General features: G+C 46.5%; 1 protein-coding gene, 1 long non-coding RNA gene and 2 other non-coding genes across 4 annotated transcripts in view; 3 read left to right on the forward strand and 1 right to left on the reverse strand.

Moving 5' to 3' along the window:
* Window positions 1-19,788, forward strand: part of LOC126537978 (uncharacterized) — a 91,225-nt gene that overhangs the window by 60,849 nt on the left and 10,588 nt on the right. The window lies entirely within an intron of this gene.
* Window positions 1-19,788, reverse strand: part of LOC140217162 (uncharacterized) — a 99,055-nt gene that overhangs the window by 27,211 nt on the left and 52,056 nt on the right. The gene's annotated exons all lie outside the window — the stretch shown is intronic.
* TRNAG-GCC (transfer RNA glycine (anticodon GCC)) lies at window positions 5,736-5,806 on the forward strand. Its single transcript has one exon. It is a non-coding gene; the product is annotated as a tRNA-Gly (tRNA).
* On the forward strand, window positions 18,004-18,074 carry TRNAG-GCC (transfer RNA glycine (anticodon GCC)). Its single transcript has one exon. It is a non-coding gene; the product is annotated as a tRNA-Gly (tRNA).

Consider the following 19,788-nt stretch of genomic DNA (forward strand, 5'->3'; position numbering starts at 1 on the left):
ATTTCGACGATCACCTTAGGCGGCTTGCGATAGTGTTAGAAGCCATCAAGCCACTGACGACTTTGAATGGCCTGCCATAGAGGTAAGGGCGGAATTTAGCTGTAGCCCAAATGATGGCGAGGCATTCCTTTTCAGTCGTAGAATAGTTGCTTTCCGCTTTTGACAGCGACCGGCTAGCATACGATATCACCCTTTCAAGTCCTTCTTTCCTCTGGACTAGGACGGCACCGAGGCCTAGGCTACTGGCGTCAGCGTGGATTTCGGTATCGGCGTCCTCGTCGAAGTGTGCAAGTACCGGCGGCGACTGCATGCGTCGTTTGAGTTCTTGAAATGCCTTGGCCTGCGGCGTTCCCCACTTGAACGCGACATCACATTTGGTTAGATGTGTTAGCGGCTCCGCGATGCGTGAAAAGTCCTTGACAAAGCGCCTATAGTAGGCACACATGCCAAGGAATCTGCGCACTGCCTTCTTGTCGGTTGGCTGCGGGAACTTTGCGATGGCAGCTGTCTTCTGTGGGTCGGGGCGTACTCCTGATTTGCTGATCACGTGGCCTAGGAACAAAAGCTCATCGTAAGCGAAGCGGCACTTTTCCGGCTTCAGAGTGAGCCCTGATGACTTGATGGCTTCTAACACTATCGCAAGCCGCCTAAGGTGATCGTCGAAATTTCCGGCGAAGACAACGACGTCATCCAAGTAAACAAGGCACGTCTGCTACTTCAGTCCGGTTAACACCGTGTCCATGACGCGCTGAAACGTTGCAGGTGCCGAGCACAGTCCGAATGGCATGACCTTGAACTCGTAGAGGCCGTCTGGCGTGATGAAGGCAGTCTTTTCGCGATCTCTCTCGTCAACTTCTATTTGCCAGTAGCCAGACTTGAGGTCCATCGACGAGAAGTATTTAGCGTTGCAGAGCCGATCCAATGCGTCGTCTATCCGTGGAAGGGGGTACACATCCTTCTTCGTGATCTTGTTCAGTCGACGATAATCGACGCAGAAGCGTAGGGTTTCGTCCTTTTTCTTTACCAGGACTACAGGAGAGGCCCACGGGCTTTTCGACGGCTGGATGATGTCGTCGCGCAGCATTTCGTCGACTTGTTGCCTAATAGCTTCACGTTCTCGCGTCGAAACTCGGTAAGGGCTCTGGCGGAGTGGTCGAGCGCTCTCTTCAGTTATTATGCGATGCTTTGCAACTGGTGTTTGTCGAATCCTCGATGATGTCGAAAAGCAGTCTTTGTATCGTCGGAGAAGACTTCTAATCTGTTGTTGCTTACTCATAGGAAGACTTGGATTCACGTCGAAGTCTGGTTCGGGGACAATGCTCATCGGGGTAGATGCGGCTGAATCCGAGAGGACAAAGGCATTGCTGGTTTCCACAATTTCCTCGATGTATGCGATTGTCGTGCCCTTGTTGATGTGCTTGAACTCTTGGCTAAAGTTGGTTAGCATAACTTCCACTTGCCCTCCGTGGAGTCGAGCGATCCCTCTTGCGACGCAAATTTCACGGTCGAGCAGTAGATGTTGGTCGCCCTCGATGACGCCTTCTACGTCAGCAGGTGTTTCAGTGCCGACGGAAATAATAATGCTGGGGCGCGGCGGGATGCTCACTTGATCTTCGAGCACACTCAAGGCGGGGTGACTACGACAGCTCTCCGGTGGTATCGCTTGATCTTGTGACAGCGTTATCGATTTCGACTTCAGGTCGATGACTGCGCCATGTTGATTCAGGAAGTCCATGCCGAGAATGACGTCTCGTGAACACTGTTGGAGGACAACGAAGGTGGCAGGGTAAGTCCGATCATGAACGGTAATTCTTGCCGTGCAGATCCCAGTCGGCGTAATCAGGTGTCCTCCAGCGGTCCGAATTTGAGGGCCTTCCCATGCAGTCTTAACTTTCCTCAACTGGGCGGCGATGGGTCCACTCATGACGGAGTAATCGGCTCCTGTGTCTACTAAGGCGGTGACTGCGTGGCTGTCGAGAAGCACGTCGAGGTCGGTGGTTCTTTGTCTTGCGTTACAGTTAGGTCTTGGCGTCGGATCACGGCTGCGTCGTGTTGAACTGAAGTTGGAACGTCGCGTCGTCAAGTCGTCTTTCATCGGTGTAGTCTTGGCTGCCCGATTTCGTCGGGACGGCGGCGTGTCGTTGTGTCGTCGAGGTAGTTTCTTCGGTGTCTTCGTCGGCGGCGGAGGATCTTCGTCAGTTCGACGAACAGCAACCGCACCTCCATCGGTTGCTGCTTTTAGTTTTCCGAATATGGGCTCGCTGACAGGCCCCGGGCTGGGCCAGTGTATGGTTGGCGCTGCGGCGACAGGTAGCGGCCTGGTGATGGCGAACGCGATGGTCGTCGAGAGCTCCACTGAGTAGTGGCGAGGTAGTCGGCGATGTCGCGAGGTCGTTCGCCAATCTGTGGTCGCGGCGCGTTAACGGCGAACCCTCGCAGTCCCATCTCCCGGTATGGACATCGTCGGTAGACGTGACCCGCTTCTCCGCAGTGGTAGCAGAGCGGGCGGTGGTCAGGAGCGCGCCAAATGTCCGTCTTCCTCGCGTAGGTGCGCTGGGCGACGGGTGGTCGTGCTGGCGGTGGCGGCGGCGGACGACGGAACTGTGACGTGACAGGGCCCTGGCGCGGTCGCGGAGGGTGACCTGGACGGCGTGCGACGGCGGCGTAGGTCATTGCTTGCGGCTCAGGCTGGGGCGATTCAGGGGCTACTCCAAGTTGCTGTTGGAGCTCCTCACGCACGGCGTCGGCAATCGAAGCCACTTGAGGCTGTGATGATGGGAGCAGCTTTTGTAGCTCCTCCCGCACGACCGCTCGGATAGTCTCGCGCAGGTCGTCGGTGGCCAGTGATTGGACTCCGGCGTACTTTGTCGAGTTCGTGCGGCGGTCGAATTGCCGGTTTCGCATCTCGAGTGTCTTCTCGATGCTGGTGGCCTCGCGAAGAAACTCGTCGACGGTCTTCGGTGGGCTTCGTACCATTCCGGCAAAAAGTTCCTCCTTCACACCACGCATCAGCAGGCGGACTTTCTTCTCCTCGGGCATTTCAGGGTCGGCGTGGCGGAAGAGACGGCTCATTTCTTCCGTGTAGATCGCGGTCGTCTCATTAGGTAGCTGCACCCGGGTTTCTAATAGCGCTTGGGCTCGTTCTCCGCGTACGACGCTTGCGAATGTCTGCAGGAAGCCGCTTCGGAAAAGTTCCCAGGTCGTTAAGGTGGCTTCTCGGTTCTCAAACCTCGTCCTGGCCGCGTCTTCCAATGCGAAGAAGACATATCGCAGTTTGTCGTCGCTGTTCCAGTTGTTAAACGTAGCGACTCTCTCGTACGTCTCAAGCCAGCTTTCCGGGTCCTCGAAAGTTGAACCGCGGAACGTCGGAGGCTCCGTGGGCTGCTGCAGCACGACGGGTGACGCTGGGGCTGCCATTGGGGTGGACTTGGTGGCCATCTTCCTAGTCGTCTCAGACAAAAGTCCGTGCTCCGGGGGCAGTCCTTGCAGCCTGCGGCTACCTCGCTGGTTCTTGGCGACGTTGGTGTCTTCCGAGTGAGGGCTTGGGTCACGGCTTTGTGGGGGCGTCCGGTACATGAACGCAAAGCACCTCCACCAGATGTCACGTGGTCGTAACGTCAAAGAACACAGTAGCAAGACTGTGAAAGGCAAAACCTAGCTTTTAGTGGGCGAACCTGTGCCCACAAAACAGGCTACACTTAAAGCACAACGAGAGCGGCGAACACAGTCGGCGATCGTCGTAAATTTGATCAGCGGGTCAAGCGCGTCGGCTTTTATAGAGCAGTCGTCGAATGTTCCAGACTAATCGTTCGGACCCCCGTGCCTTCCACAAAGTTCTACACCATTCGCGTTGCGCGATGAAATCAGATAACACAAGGTTCGGCGACAACAGAAAGCCGGGTAGAAGCATCGATAACTTTCCAGAAATTTCGGATACATGCAGGCGCGTTCCGCGCTGCGCGATTACAGTTGTTAAGCGGCGAAACGTGGTCGCCCGATAAAGATAAGTGCACGTGTCAATATATATATATATTTATATATATATATATATATATATATATATATATATTTATATATACTTCTTTTGCTGTTTCTTCTTTTCGATATTCATGGTGGCGAAATGCGAAAACACACGTGTACTTTGATTTAGGTAGGTGAACGTTAAATAGCCCCAGGTGGTCAAGATCATTCCGGAGTCGCCCACTACGGCGTGCCTCGTAATCAGATTGTGGTTTTTACACGTAAAACCCCATAAGTTTTTTTTTTCTTTTTGATACATGTTACACATTCAGTGTATATTAGACATGCACTTAAATATTGCCCCCTTACTCAATGCCTCCCCACAGGGCTGTAAGGTGCTATTAAAAAAATCTTTAAAATTGAGTGAGTGAGTGAGTGAGTGAGTGAGTGAGTGAGTGAGTGAGTGAGTGGGTGAGTGGGTGAGTGAGTGAGTGAGTGAGTGAGTGAGTGAGTGAGTGAGTGAGTGAGTGAGTGAGTGAGTGAGTGAGTGAGTGAGTGAGTGAGTGAGTGAGTGAGTCGGTGAATGAGTGGGTGAGTGAGTGAGTGAGTGAGTGAGTGAAAAAATAAACAAATTATTGTAGGACACGTATCACGCAATATTTCGGGATTCTGTACCACTCGTGTCACAGTGGGACGTCCTAATAATGTAGGATCGACCAAGAACGGACACACCCCCAGGGAAACATATAGAATAGCCAAGTCAAAGAAAATAAAGTAAATCAAGGAATTCGCGAAATATACTTAACCGTATCTACTGTTAATAAATCGGTGCGCGTGGTTTGGAGATATCTCTGAGTCGACATTGTCTGTTGCGATTTTATATAAGAAGTTATCCTTTTTTTGTTGTTGTTGTTGTTACGCAGACCAGAGGAGCTCATACATGGTCAGCACGCAAGAGTTATGTAAACCACTTCACTGGTACTGTCATATACGCTTTGCATACATATCCGCAAATATATGCGCCTGTACGTCGACCGACCCTATAGCCCCCACAGTCACACCAAACCCGAAAAAGGCAAAAAAATACTTAGCTTTCATAAGGAAAGAAAACTGAAATTGCACGAGAAGATAACCTGCCGCACGAGGACACGCATCTCCACATCACGCATGCGCTGCTCTTATTATTATACTGTATACACCTATTCCGAAATTTAAAATCGTGCAGTCGATTTATTATAACAGGCTATTCCATAAAAAAAGGTCTAATTGTGCTCGGGAAATAACGTACGAGTCGATATTAGAGTTTCAGGTTTTTGTGTAGTGAATCGTAACGCATTGCTGTATTGCGCACAACAGATGTTCTCTCACTGGGACTACTTTCCCAAAATCCCGTGCTATATTCGGAGCATGCTTTCTATATAAATCGGCAAGCAAAAAAAAGCTGGCTTTATGAAGCGCCGTTTTGCTGATCGTGCATAACCAAAGGAAATGTTGCAGGCCTTCGTCGTAAACGGAAAAATACGTAATATCCGCTGTCTTGAATGTGTGGTCAGGCTACCCGATAACAGAGCTCTATTCTTTTAATGAACGATCCATGAAACTGCGTAGCGGGCGACCGAAGAAGCCTTCGTTACCGCAGTGCCGCCACGCGCCCGACGCTGAAGCAGGTTTTTCTCGAACAGGCGACCGCTGGGCTCAGTGACCTACATTCAGCCGGGCAATGACCAGCTCTATCCACGCTATTCCAGGAACGCATCTGGAGTTGTACCTCATGGGCGTCGGTGGTTCAGTGGTAGAATACTCGCCTGCCACGCGGGTGGCCCGGGTTCGATTCCCGGCCGACGCAGTTGTCTTTTCTTTTTAAAGACCACATTTTACTTGAACGAGCTGTTCGGGGTCTAGCTTTATTATTATTATTCTTATAAAACACAAGAGCATTACTTCGCTTTATATGTATTGAAACTGAAGGCACTCCGGAAAGGTAAAAGGAACAGGCTTAATTTTGGCTGCCTGAGGCACCACTTTGATTCAAAAGAAATTCTCACAGATATTTCCAAAAATTATATCGCCGAGTTTGACGGTACATATGCGCTTTCATACAAAGCGCACTAGCATTAAAGGGGCTCTGAACCACTTTGTATCCAAGTGTAGATAGGCATTTGAAGAGAAAATAGGCTATTTGCGAAAGATGTTGCCGCAAAAAAAAAGTACTTCAATGCGTGTCGGCTAAACTAATTCATTCATATCGAGATTATCGAGTCATACCTGTTGCGTTTAGCGATCATTGTTTGGTTTCTTTCCGTGTTGGAAAAGAAAGAACGAATAACAAAGAATTTTCTTGGGATCTCTCGAAATTTAATGCAAACTTGCTGAAAGATGATGAGTTTTGTAAGCAGGGTTTCAATGCTGTAGATAAAACAACAACTAAAAACTTAGACATCTGGGGACATAAATGTAAAGTTTGTAAGCAAACAATTAAATTGGAAGCACTTGAAAGGGTCAGTGTTTTAAGTCACGCAAAAAGAGAACTCGAGACCCGTCTTAGATGGAATCTGAAGCACCTATTGGAAGCGGAAAGTATACAACCTGGCTCTTTGGGACTTGTTAAAAGACATAAAAAGCATAAAGCAGAAACTTGAGCTGATAATCCAAGAACGATATAAGGGAGCATTTATTCGAGCCAGAGCTGAAAAATGGTGCATAGGAGAAATGCCAACGAAACGTGCCTTGGGAGTCGAAAATAAATATGCTTCCCAATATGCAATAACTGAAATGGAACATAATGGGTCACTGGCTACTAACAAAGAAACAACAGCAAGTTCTTTTTTGGAATATTACAAAGTACTCCTTTGTCGTAGCCAAGTTGACACTCATAGATTTAAAAATGACTTCATTTCATTGATGCCAACATTATATGATGAAACTAAGGAAATATTATAAGTGCGCATAACAGCGGAGGAAGTTAAGCATGCGATTGATCATTTAAATAAAGGCAGGTCACCGGGGCCGGATGGCTTAGGCGCTGCATTGTACGAGGCGTTTAAGGGTGTTATCGCGCCTGTGTTGACTGAATTATACAACGAGGCTTACGCGAACAAACATCTACCGCCGTCCTTTTTGTCAGCACACACGGTCCTCGTACCAAAAATTGAAGACCCAATCAAATTACATAATGTCACATAGACCGATTAGCCTGACAAACCTAGACTATAAAATATTAATGAAAGCATTGGCTAACAGGTTGCAGACAGTAATGAAAAATTTAGTCGGTCCACATCAAACGTGCGGAACAAAAGGAAGGACAATTATGACAAATATACACATAGCACGATCAATTCTTGAAAGCTCTGACGCAATGCAACTCAGTGTCGCCATGTTGCAAGCTGACCTTGAGAAGACATTCGACTGAGTGCCACACGATCTGCTTCTATCTATACTTGAACATGTGGATGTAGGCAATGTGATCAGCGAAGGTGTGCGGATGACTTACGACGCATGTACGAAGAGGTTGACAATAAACAAATCAGTAGGTGAGTACATACCAGTACAGCGCTCAGTCAGACAAGTGTGCCCGTTATCACCGCTTCTTTTTCGTATATATATTGAACCTTTTTGTCTAAGTGTATTAGGAACAACGCGATACGAGTATTTCACTTACATCAAGCCGAGGTAAGCCTTCCTGCTTACGCTGATGACATTGCAATTTTCTGTGTTGATCATGAAAGTATAATGCATACTGTCAATGCTGGAAAAAGTTTCTGTCAAGCAAGTGGTAGTGCAGTAAACTGGGACAAGTACCTTGGGTTTTGTCATAGAGAACGGGACGTCGCAACAAGGATGTTTTTGAACATTAAATGGCAAGAAACATCGACAAAATACTTAGGAGTGCCCCTGCAGTACTACTGTGACAAGGAGCCTTATTGGGAAACACAAACAGAGGTGTTACGTGAAAATGCACAAAAGTGGAAAGGCTGGGATAAGTCGATTTTCGCACGGGCCACGTCCTGCAACTTATTTTTCGTAAGCAAGCTATGGTATGTAATGCAAGTTTTGCATCATCAGGCTAAATCTTCAAAAAATTCACAGTGTTCGCGTTCTTTATTTGGAGCTCTGTATGAAAAAAAAACGAACTGCACAAATCTGTTTAAAAGAGGGAGTGATGGTGGGCTTTGTTTAGTGCATCTATCTGTATGTGAGACAACTCGTCAGTCGATTTTTCTCAGAGATGTAGATGATACCTTTCTCAGAAATATGATTCAACTTTGGCAGTGTAAAGTGCTACCAGAGTTTGTTGTGCCTTCGGTGTGTCAGGAAGGACCAGTATGGCGATATCTAAGAGAATTGGTGTCATGTTTCCGCTTCTTATCGGTGCGTTTTTCTTTGCAATATTTGACTGAGGTGTCACGTAAAAAACTGTAGAAAGACCTTGTTGATGTGTTATTTCCTGTGACATGGTACCGTGAATTATACTGTGCAGGCAAAGGAAAAGATGTTTTGAAACGCGTTAAAAATATGCTAGTTGCGCCAGGGGCTAAAACCTTTTTTTTTTTTAAGCTGCACACAGGAACCTTACCCGTTAAAACATGGTTCGAAGAAAAGGGCTTATTTGTTCCGTGGGGTGCCCATTGTTTTTTATGCAAAAGACCAAAGACGATTGAGCACGTGTTTTTAGATTGCTGGGGGGGGGGGGGGGGGTTTCTGGCACATCTTACAGAGAACCTTGAAAAAAGTGTTTCCATTAAGTTCGCATGGAATCCGTTATCTCACGGTCGAAAACGACGAAGCTGTGCCTTTTGATCTGGTTTATGTTCCTGGGTCTGCACAGTATATGGCGAACTCAAACTGCTGTACACAATGCGCATGAAGACGTTAGACCAGTTAGCGAATATTTTTCCGAATCTCTGTCCCATTTTGTTGAAGTGCAGAAGGTGCCGACGTATGTACCGGAGTGGGTTCCAAGATTGGAAATGTTGTCGCACGTGCCGAAACATTGATGTCTTGTAGTGAGCAAACAGCGGACGCTTCTCGGTACTATGATCTTGTTATTCTGTTCTTCTGAGCACGTAAACTCATTGTCACGCGTGGCAATAAAGAAAAAAGAAGCGTCGGTGTAGAATACTCGCCTGCTACGCGGGTGGCCCTGGTTCGATTCCCGGCCGACGCAGTTTCTTTTCTTCTTAAAGACAATACATTTTACTGTAACGAGCGGTTCGGGGTCTAGCTTTATTATCATTATTCTTTTAAAACACAAGAGCATTACTTCGCTTTAAATGTATTGAATCTGAAGACGCTCTGGAAAGGTAAAAAGGACAAGAATGTTGGTACCTTTTTGGTCCACACGGAATTCTCACAGATCTTTCCAAAAATTTTATCGCCGAGTTAGACTGTACATACGCGCTTTTATACAAAGCGCACTAGTATTAAAGGGGCCCTGAACCACATTTTATCGAAGTGGAGAAAGGCATTTGAAGTGAAAATAGACTATTTCAGAAAGACGTTGCCGCAATAAAGGACTTCAATGCGTTCAGCAGACGCGGAGTTATTGGCCATCAAACACAGCCTCCACTGTGCTCCCGTTCCTTTTTCAATGCCTTGCACTGCGAAGGCTACGGCGCAGTGGGGCGTCCCCACAACGCTGCGCCTTCTAAATGTCGCCGTGGCGCAAAGTTCAAATGTCCTTTTGGATGTTAACGGAGACGCCAGGACTTCCGCCTTTGGCGCCTATGACGCGACAAACATAAGCCACGCGCCATTGTCCTCGGCGAGCGGCAGTGCGCTCAGGATGGATGGATGGACGGATGGATGGATGGATGGATGATTGAGGCTCAACGCTTTGAATCGGGCGGCGGCGGTAGCGCACGCCACCTAGCCTTGAATGGTAATATATGCATGCATACCCACCGTTAAGTATCTAGTAGCGGTGTGCATACCTATGTATTTACTCCTTTACTTTTGCGTTCATATTATCCAATAATCAGATAGCCTCCGTTTAGTTATTTCTACCTGTTCAAAGTCTATTTTACTTTCACTGTCTTTAAAACCCAAAGCTTTGAATAGTTCCCTGTTACATTCAACTGCAGGGTGAAGTTGTTTACAAGCAAATGTCAGCTGTTCAGCTAGTGGACTCGTGGCGGCACCTCGTGGCGGCCGCGGTATCTACGCCATGTAGCCGACCGCAGCTTGATGTCAGCTATCGGTCAATAGCAGTCGTCTAAGGGAATGACGAAACAAAGCGTCTGATGACGAAATATAGAAGCTAGAAGAGAGTGAGGGGAGTTCCTTCTGTTGAAAAGATAGCGTTTGAGAGAAAGGTGACTTCGGGATACGCTTGCGCGCTCCAGGCATCATGTACGACACCAAAACTTGGCTGAGATGTTCACAGCAGCGCATGCTATCCGCAGACTACGACACTCGGCTTTTCCCTACCGAATTGTGTGTGTGTGTTTGTGTGTGTGTGTGTGTGTGTGTTTGTGTGTGTTTGTGTGTGTGTGTGTGTGTGTTTGTGTGTGTGTGTGCGTGCGTGCGTGCGTGCGTGCGTGTGTGCGTGCGTGCGTGCGTGTGTGTGTGTGTGTGTGTGTGTGTGTGTGTGTGTGTGTGTGTGTGTGTGTGTGTGTGTGTGTGTGTGTGTGTGTGTGTGTGTGTGCGTGTGTGTGTGTGTGTGTGTGTGTGTGCGTGTGGGTGGGTGGAAAAGATCCCAGGGCGACCAATAGTTCCAGGAATAGGTACCGTCACAGAAAAGATGGCCCGCTATGTAGATAACCTTATCAGTTCAATTCGTCCGAAATGTTCTTCTGATATCAAAGATACTACCCACTTCCTGCCTGATATCGCTGTCTTGGGTGTTCCAAGCGATGCTCTTCTAGTCACACGAGACGTGGCATCACTGTGCACAAACATTCCCCATAGTGATGGGATTCAATATATACTCCGTGCATATTGTGCATACGTCATCAGGGCTGAAGGCGTTCGGCCAGATCATGAAAAGACAGCAGCTGTTGCGAGGTTCCCGACACCCACAGACAAAAAGTCAGTGCGACGTTTTTTGGGGGTTATGCGCATATTGCAGAAAATTTGTGGAAAACTTTTCAAAGATTGCTGAGCCCCTTACAATACTAACAAGAGAAGATCAACCTTTCATGTGGAAAAACGAACAATAAGACGCCTTTGACGCGTTAAGGGAACGCCTGCAAGCTTCTCCAATCCTTGCCCACTTTGATGAGACAGCCGACACTTCGATACCGATGCGAGTAATGTCTGCCTCGGTGCAATACTAGTACAGTGAAATAACGGCCAGGAGAAAGTAATAGCTTATGCCAGCCGTAAGCTCTCGAAAGCAGAGACAAACTACTCAGCAACTGAGAAAGAGTGTCTTGCAGTCATTTGGGCAATATGTAAATATCGGCCCTACCTCTATGGTAGACCATTCAGAGCAGTCAGTGATCACCATTCGCTTTGCTGGCTGGCGAATCTCAAGGATCTATCCGGACGACTAGAAAGATGGAGCCTTATGCTTCAAGAGTATGACATTACTGTCGTATACCGATCCGGGAGGAAACACAGCGATGCCGACTGCTTGTCACGCGCACCAGTCGAGACTACTGTGTTAGAAGAAGAGGATTTCCTGTTCCTTGGCATTGTTGACGCGTCACAAATCGCTCAACAACAACGAGATGACCCAGACTTGCTTGCACTTATACAGCGCCTGGAGGGACTCGACTTTCAACTCCCGCGTATTTTCTCTAGAGGGCTATCCTCGTTCTCTATGCGAGGAAATGTCCTCTACAAGAGAAACTTCGAGAACAGCGAGACAAAGTTTTTACTTGTCGTACCCACAGCTATGCGAGACGAAATTTTGCATGCATGTCACGATGAGCCGACATCTGGACACATGGGCGTGAACCGTATATTCGCCAAGATTCTTCTGATATACTACTGGCCTAAGTTATTAGCATCAGTGCAGCACTACGTCAAGACTTGTCGCGAGTGTCAAAGGCGCAAGACTCTATCCGTAAAACCGGCAGGCCTCCTCCAGCCAATAGAGCCACCAAAAACCCCATTCCAACAAGTCGGTATGGACCTCCTTGGACCCTTCCCAACCTCATCTTTAGGCAAAAAGCGGATAATTGTGGCCACGGACTATCTGACCCGTTACGCAGAAACTGATTCACTGTACAGTGCAACGGCTGTCGAAATTGCAAAATTCTTTGTCAACAATATCGTGCTCAGGCATGGCGCTCACACAGTTGCTATTACCGATCGTGGAACAGCCTTTACTGCGGACCTAATGAAATGCTTGTTGCAAATGACACATACTGATCATAGGAGAACTACAGCGTACCACCCTCAGACAAACGGTTTAACTGAATGCCTCAACAGAACACTGACTGACATGCTTTCGATGTATGTCGACGTTGAACATAGGCTGTGGGACGAAATTTTGCCGTACATCACCTTCGCTTATAATACGGCCGCTCAAGAAACAACACGAGTCGCTCCCTTTGAACTTGTATTCGGCCGAGCAGTAACCACAACTTTAGATGCTATGTTGCCGTTAGATGAAGAAAACAATAACTCATCTGACCTCGATGATTTATGGCAAAGAGCCGAGGAGGCACGACAGATGGCAAGGTACGGAATACGCCGCCAACAATACATCGACTCCGGTACAACCAGCGCCGTAGTGAAGCTCATTATCAGCCCGGTGACAAGGTGTGGGTATGGACCCCAGTGCGACGCCGTGGACTGTCTGCAAAGCTTCTGTGCCGATACATCAGCCCTTACGAAAAACTTCGTCTCATAAGCGACGTCACTTATGAAGTGAAATCTGCTTGCTGGACACGAGAGCCCAAGACGGCGCAACTCTACGGAAGTTGGGCATGTCGTCCGCATGACACCCTACCAGGAAAGGTCATGAACAAAAAAAAACGTGAGAGCCCACAGCAATCCCTACTTCGTCTCACGCATCGGGCCGAGGAGGATAATGCCGCGACAACTTGGTCGTATTCAAGTGCCGCGCCCTCCGTATTGGACACTGTACACGCCGTACCGTGCTGTTGTTCAGCAACAGGCAGCGATCTTCGTGGCACGGGTAGCCGCTTGGACCCGGTTCGCATGCGCCACGCGCACGAGGTGTCACGCGAGAAGAAACAGGAAGACGGTTCGAGGCGAGTTTGAGAACGCGACTGCCGCGGATTTCTTCACGACCGCAGTGACTTTTGCTTGTGGGCACAAGTTCGCCCTTAATAAATATCGTTGTTTTATTAACATCGTTACAATATAACGACTCTGTAGATGACAAACCCATCGACGATTATACCCTTGGCATAATTCTAACAATAATCCTTGAGCTTAACAACTTTGACTTCGACGGCGAACATTACGTTCAAACTAGTGGTACCTCCATGGGCGCAAAAATAGGTCCTAATTATGGTAACATTTTTATGGGCATGCTAGAAAAGAATTTCCTCGCTACTGGCGACCTCAAACCATTCTATTACAAACGCTTCATCGGTGACATTTTCTTCATTTGGCACCATGGTGAAGCTTCAATAATTTCCTTCATTACTGACTTTAGCAGCGCCGCACTGTCAATTTGCTTTTCTCATTCCTATTCACTACTCAGCATAAGCTTCCTTGACGTCTTGGTATCTCTGTGCAATGGTAACTTAACGACAAATATTTACAGAAAACCCACTGACCGACAGCGATATCTGCATTTAAAAAGCAGCCATTTCAAACCTTGCAAAACGAGCATTCCCTACAGCCCAGCTATCCGATTCAAAAAAATTTGTTCGGACCACAGTGAATTCACTCGCAACTGCAACCAGCTTCATAACACACTAGCCGCACAGATGTACCGTTCACAAATAATTGACGATGCCCTTAAACGGACCGACTGTCTCGACCGGAAAGAACTAATCTGGACAGACCAGTGATCGGCGCCAATTTCACGAACTAACCTTATCCTAACACACTCTGCATCAATTCCTAACGTGTAGCACATTCTCAGGAAGCATTATAACTTACTAACACAGAGGGACCGCCTTAAAAAACATTTTCATGGAATCGCCAAGAGTGGTCTATCGTCGCTCTAGGAATCTGCGTGACCTAGTAAGCTCTTCCAAGACTAAAGCGATTGCTCCTGCTGGTTGTCATCCCTGCAATAAGCCCCGTTGTCAAGGTTGTACACATATGACCGCATCAAAGACTGCTAGAAGCACATCATACAATTTTTCTGTTAAAATCAACGGCGACTTCACTTGCTACAGATCTAACATCCTCTATGTGCTTGAATGTTCAGTGTGTCATATGCAGTATATCGGTCAGACCGAAACATCTTTTCGTATCAGGTTCAACAACCACAGAGCACACATTAACAGCTTGCCGCACCTTCCATTATCTAAAAATGTTCGACTACCAGGTCATACGCTTGACAACATCAATGTAACAGTAATACAATCAGGTTTCAAAACGCACTATGATCAAGAAGTACGAGAATCCTTTCTCATTCGTAAATTCAACACTGTCATCCGGTATCAACGAGAGCATAGGAAAAATGTGCCTTTCTGCCATATCTTGATGTGTGTGTTGTTGTACAGAATTGATAAAGCATGCCAAATCAATTTGTTCCTAGTTTTGTCAGGTCGCAATCGATATCATTCCGTAACTTCATGCACAATCATTGTGATACCATAATGATATTTCATACATACCATTTATCGGGCTTTGTTGTACTTTCTGCTGCACTTTTTTTCTTTTATTATTTGCAAGTGTACACGTGCATGTACTGCTGATTATGCTCACGTGTGCTTGCCCATAAAACGGGTGCGCGCGTGTATCTGTGTTTCTTCTGCCGAAGGCCGTGGCTCGGCAGAAACGTAAATATATTAAAAATGGAATTTTCGTAATTGTGCACCCTCGTTTCTTCAACTATACCTATGCACCAGACCTACAGAACTCTTCCTTATTATATATATATATATATATATATATATATATATATATATATATATATCTTAAGAAGCCAACAAACACTGATACCAAGGACAACATAGGGGAAATTACTTGTGCTTAGTAAATGAAAATAAAGAAACGATAAATTCATGGAAATGAAAGTGGATGAAAAAAGCCGCAGGTGGGAACCGAACCCACAACCTTCGCATTTCGCGTGCGATGCTCTACCAAGTGAACTTTTCTTTGGTATTTGTGTGTCCGAGTGTGTGTGTGTGTGTGTCCGAGTGTGTGTGTGTGTGTGTGTTGGGGGGGGGGGTGTTTCAGCTAATTTGGGCCACTTATTAAAGAAACAGACATAGGCGCTACGCATGTCGAATTGCCGCAGTATTGTTCTGACCCGTATGGAGTACGTGATGATATTTTTTGTCATAATGACAAGCTGGGAAATCAACAAACAATCATTGATTAACTTTCTAAATATTAACTCTCGCAAAAGATCTTCAATATACACAAGTTGCAGCGCTTGCTCCGAAACATCGGATTATTTCGTTTGTGCTATGATAACTGCCCTGTTTAGTTTTTTTTTCCAGCCGATTTTAAATTGCGCGATATTTTAAAAAAATACCACGTGACTTCCCGCTAACGCGCCGCGCTTTTAGTGCCCTCAAATGTAAGTTGGATGATATTAGCAAAGGCTGCTCCGCGCTCAGAGATCGACTGAACAGGCTGTCCCTGAGTGCGATGGACCGGAGGCAGCATGGTTTTTATCTCCGGCTTTTTATCCCTGTCCGCCTCGCCCCCTCTTTCGTCTTTCTTCATTGGTCCGAGAAGTAAACAAAAAAAAAATGCCTGCGCTGCGTCGGATGCTGCCTCCGGTCCCGTATCGCATTCGGAAGTGGTGGCCGCTTTTTCGTTCAAGAATTTTTTTTTAAACGGTTTGCCCCTTTTGTCAGCTAACGTCCATTGTATCTTGTCACAAGGACGAAGGCGGGGCATGATTCTTGTTGAGGGAAGGATGGTGACGATGGCAGGTAGTAATCACTGTTTAACGATTTCATTTATTCCGCTCGAACAACACTAGCGGGCCTGAAACGACCCCGCTCCACGTCACACAGGCTTCGCAATCATTTCAGTTTCAATCATTTCAATCATTTACGGATACACTCGTGCATTCGATCACTCAGCAATTCCACTTGTGGAATTCTCTCCCGGACAGCTTCGTATGCAAGTCAGAGTGTGACACATTCCGCGACGACCAACACCATTCACGCTTTATTTTGCCGATAAAACGTTAAGATATGCTTTCGGTGTCTCACGTGTCCTTATTGCAAATCCAGTGAGTATTCTTTTTCCTCATTGATTACATATGCCGTGTTCTTTTACTGTATTTTTGTTGTTGTTGTTGTTGTTGTTGTTCTCTGTTTGAAGTACTTTTTCCCTCTTCAAAGATGCAACTTCTATATTGTATTATGTCCTAGCTTTCTCTCATTATATACAGGGGTAGGTAGAAGGTATTTAGTGTAATTACCGATATTTGTTGGCTATAAGGTTTAATCTTGTCCACCGTTGCCTATATTTATGAATTCTCTTTTAATTGCTGTTTCTTCTTTTCGATATTGATGGCTGCGAAATGCGAAAACGCACGTGTACTTTGATTTAGGTGCACGTTAAAGAACCCCAGGTGGTCAAGATAGTTCCGGAGTCCCCCACTACGGCGTGCCTCGTAATCAGATCGTGTTTTTGGCACGTACAACCCCATAAGTAATTTTTTATATATATATTAGACACTCAGTGTATATTAGATGCGCACTTAAATATTGCCCCCTTACTCAATGCCTCCGCAGAGGGCTGTAAGGTGTTAATAAATAAAGTAATTGAATAAATAATTAATTAATGAGTGAATGAATGAATAAACAAATAATTGTCCGACACGTATCACGCAACAATTCGGGATTCTGTACCACTCGTGTCACAGTGGGACGTTCTAATGATGGAGGATCGATCAAGAACGGACACACCCCCAGTGAAATATATAGAATAGCTAAGTAAAAAAAAAAATAAAGTAAATCAAGGAACCCGCGAAATATATTTAACCATATCTTCTGATAACAAATCGGTGTACGTGCTTTGGAGGCATCTGTGAGCCGACATTGCGTGTTGGAATTTTATATACGAACTTATCCTTTTTTCTTTTGGTGTTTTTACGCTGAACAGAGGTGCTCACACTTGGTCAGCACACAAGGGTTATGTAAACCGCTTAGCTGGTACTTTCGTATACGCTTTGCATCTACAAATATATGCGCCGGTATGTCGACCGACCCGACCCCCCCCCCCCCCCCCAACAGTCACATCAAACCCGAAAAAGGCAAGAAATGCGTCGCTGTAATAAGAAAGAAAACTGAAAGTGCACAGGAAAATAACTTGCCGCGCGAGAGGACCGAACACGCATCTCCACATCACGCATGCGCTGCTCTTCCGATTAAGCCAAATATTATACCGTCTATACCTATTACCAGAAATTTAAGGAAATCGTGCAGTCGATTTATTACATGGGGGTATTCCATAAAAGAATGTCTAATTGTGCTCGGGAAATAACGTATGAATCGATATTAGACTTTCAGGTTTTGTGTACTGAATCGTAACGTCTTGCTTTATTGCGTATAACAGATCTTCTCTCACTGGCGCTACTTTTCCAAAATCCCATGCTGTAGTCTGAGCATCCTTCTTGTATAAAGCGGCAAGCAAAGAAAACCTGGTTTTATAAAGCGCCGTTTTGCCGGTCGTGCGTCTCGCCAAAGGAAATGTTGCAGGCCTTCGTCGTAGACGGACAAAATACATGATATGCGTTGTCTTGAATGTGTGGTCAGGCTACACGATAACGGAGCCCTATTCTATTTTTGAACGATCCATCAAACTGCGTTGCGGGCGACCGAAGAAGCCTTTGTTATCGCATTGTCGCCACGCGGCCAACGCTGAAGCAGGTTTTTTTCTCGAACAAGCGCGCGCCGGCTCAGTGTCCTACATTGAGCCGGGCCATCGGCAGCTGTATCCACGCTATCCCAGGAAAGCATGTGGATCCGTCGTTCGTTGGCGTCGGTGGTTCAGTGGTAGAATACTCGCCTGCCACGCGGGTGGCCCGGGTTCGATTCCCGGCCGACGCAGTTTTTCTTTTCCTGCATCTTGGAACATAACCTATTTTAATGGAACTTGCTGTATGGCGCGGTTGCGGAGTGGAGCCTTCAATTCTATTCCCACTCCATTCCGGAGAGTAGAAATTCCAGTTATTTTCACTCCTTTTTAACTCACCGGAATGGTGATAGTGGGATCACTCGACGCCTCCAATTCCAGTTAATGAAGTGCTTTCTCTACAATTGTTTACTACTTGCGCTTACGCGCCTTGTAATGAAAACGCATTTTTGAATAGTGGACAACGTTACTAATAATGTTACGTGTAATATTCTTGCGCACGTACTATTTGATGTTCTGTAACCTTAAAAAGCGACCCGCATATTCGTTTTGCATTATTCGACCCGCATATTCGTTTCGGCATTATTTTTCTTTTTTCGAAGCAAATTTCCTGTTATGGCGCTTTCTGAAATACTAGAGTGTGCGAAAAAGCATGGTGCGCGTCCTAAATGGGTCTAGGTTGCAACCGTTGCCTACATTGTTACATTGTTTTTCGACGCAATCCCCGGGTCATAAACCGAGCATGATCACTGTGCTAAATTGAATCGTTTTTTGCAACCGAATTCGATGTCTTTAAATGCACTTAAACCTCGTAACATAATAACAGAAAAAGTTTACTGTTCTTCAGAAGTGTCGAATTTGCATAACACCATATTCTTTGTATTTACAGCGGCATTGGCCGCCACCTATACGTAGATGCTGAAAAAGCCGGTATTCAGTAAAAAGTGGGAAATGTAAAAACAGTGGCCAAGTCTCGTTTAGCGTAATTGACAAATATATTAGTCTTGTAGTCTGCTATAAAATGAACGCTTAACGCTCCAGGACTATGTACCAATTCCATTCCAACTTCATTCCTGAATCTCGGGCTATTATTTCTATTCCAAATCCATCTGCTCGATTGGTACCACCATTCCGCTGCAATTTGATTTCGTGGTTTACAAAACGTGGAATGATTCCGGAATCATTCCTACTCCAGCGTTGCTACTGCGCAACTGTGCCGTACGATGCCAGTACCCAGGAGATGTCGCAGGAATATAACGCCGTGCTATCGTCTCTGCTAAGAGGGCAAGTGGTTTTCGACACAGTGTTGTTGCATGTGGACATGAAGGGACGTCCGTATGGCATGGAAGATTTCAGTGGCTCTCTACGACAAGCAAGATTGCTCGCTGTAGTGGAAGTGCTCGGTGCATTCCGGATGGATCACGTTTGGGGAGCAACATACAAGAATTCTTTTGAGAGCCCTTAAGAAGCAGTGATCAGCACCTGAGTTCATCGTCAAAGATGCCTAGCCATCGACCCGAGCCACCAGGATGTCAAGAAAAAGCTCTGCTGGTTCTTGCTTAATGTCTGGGATGATGATGTGAGTGCGACCTTTGCACATTGTGGCAAGGTTATAAAGGCTATCAAGGAACAGTGGCGCATTGATGCCAGGCCACCACAACACGCACAGTTGTGCTTCGAATCAAGGAGGGTGTGACTCGCGATGACATTCCTCATCGGTTGCACATAGCCGGCAAGCTAGCGCTTGTTGTTCTTCCCGACATCGCCCCTCATACGTAGTGAAGGTAAGGAACGCATAAGAAGAGATTTCCTGGGATTTCCTCTGGGAAGTCGGTGGGTACTGTTGAATAGGCAGTGGGAACGTGCTGTGGGAGACGTTATTTTGTGCACCAGTACTTTTGCTACACC

Source organism: Dermacentor andersoni, chromosome 4, assembly GCF_023375885.2.
Source record: "Dermacentor andersoni chromosome 4, qqDerAnde1_hic_scaffold, whole genome shotgun sequence".
Lineage (NCBI taxonomy): Eukaryota > Metazoa > Arthropoda > Arachnida > Ixodida > Ixodidae > Dermacentor > Dermacentor andersoni.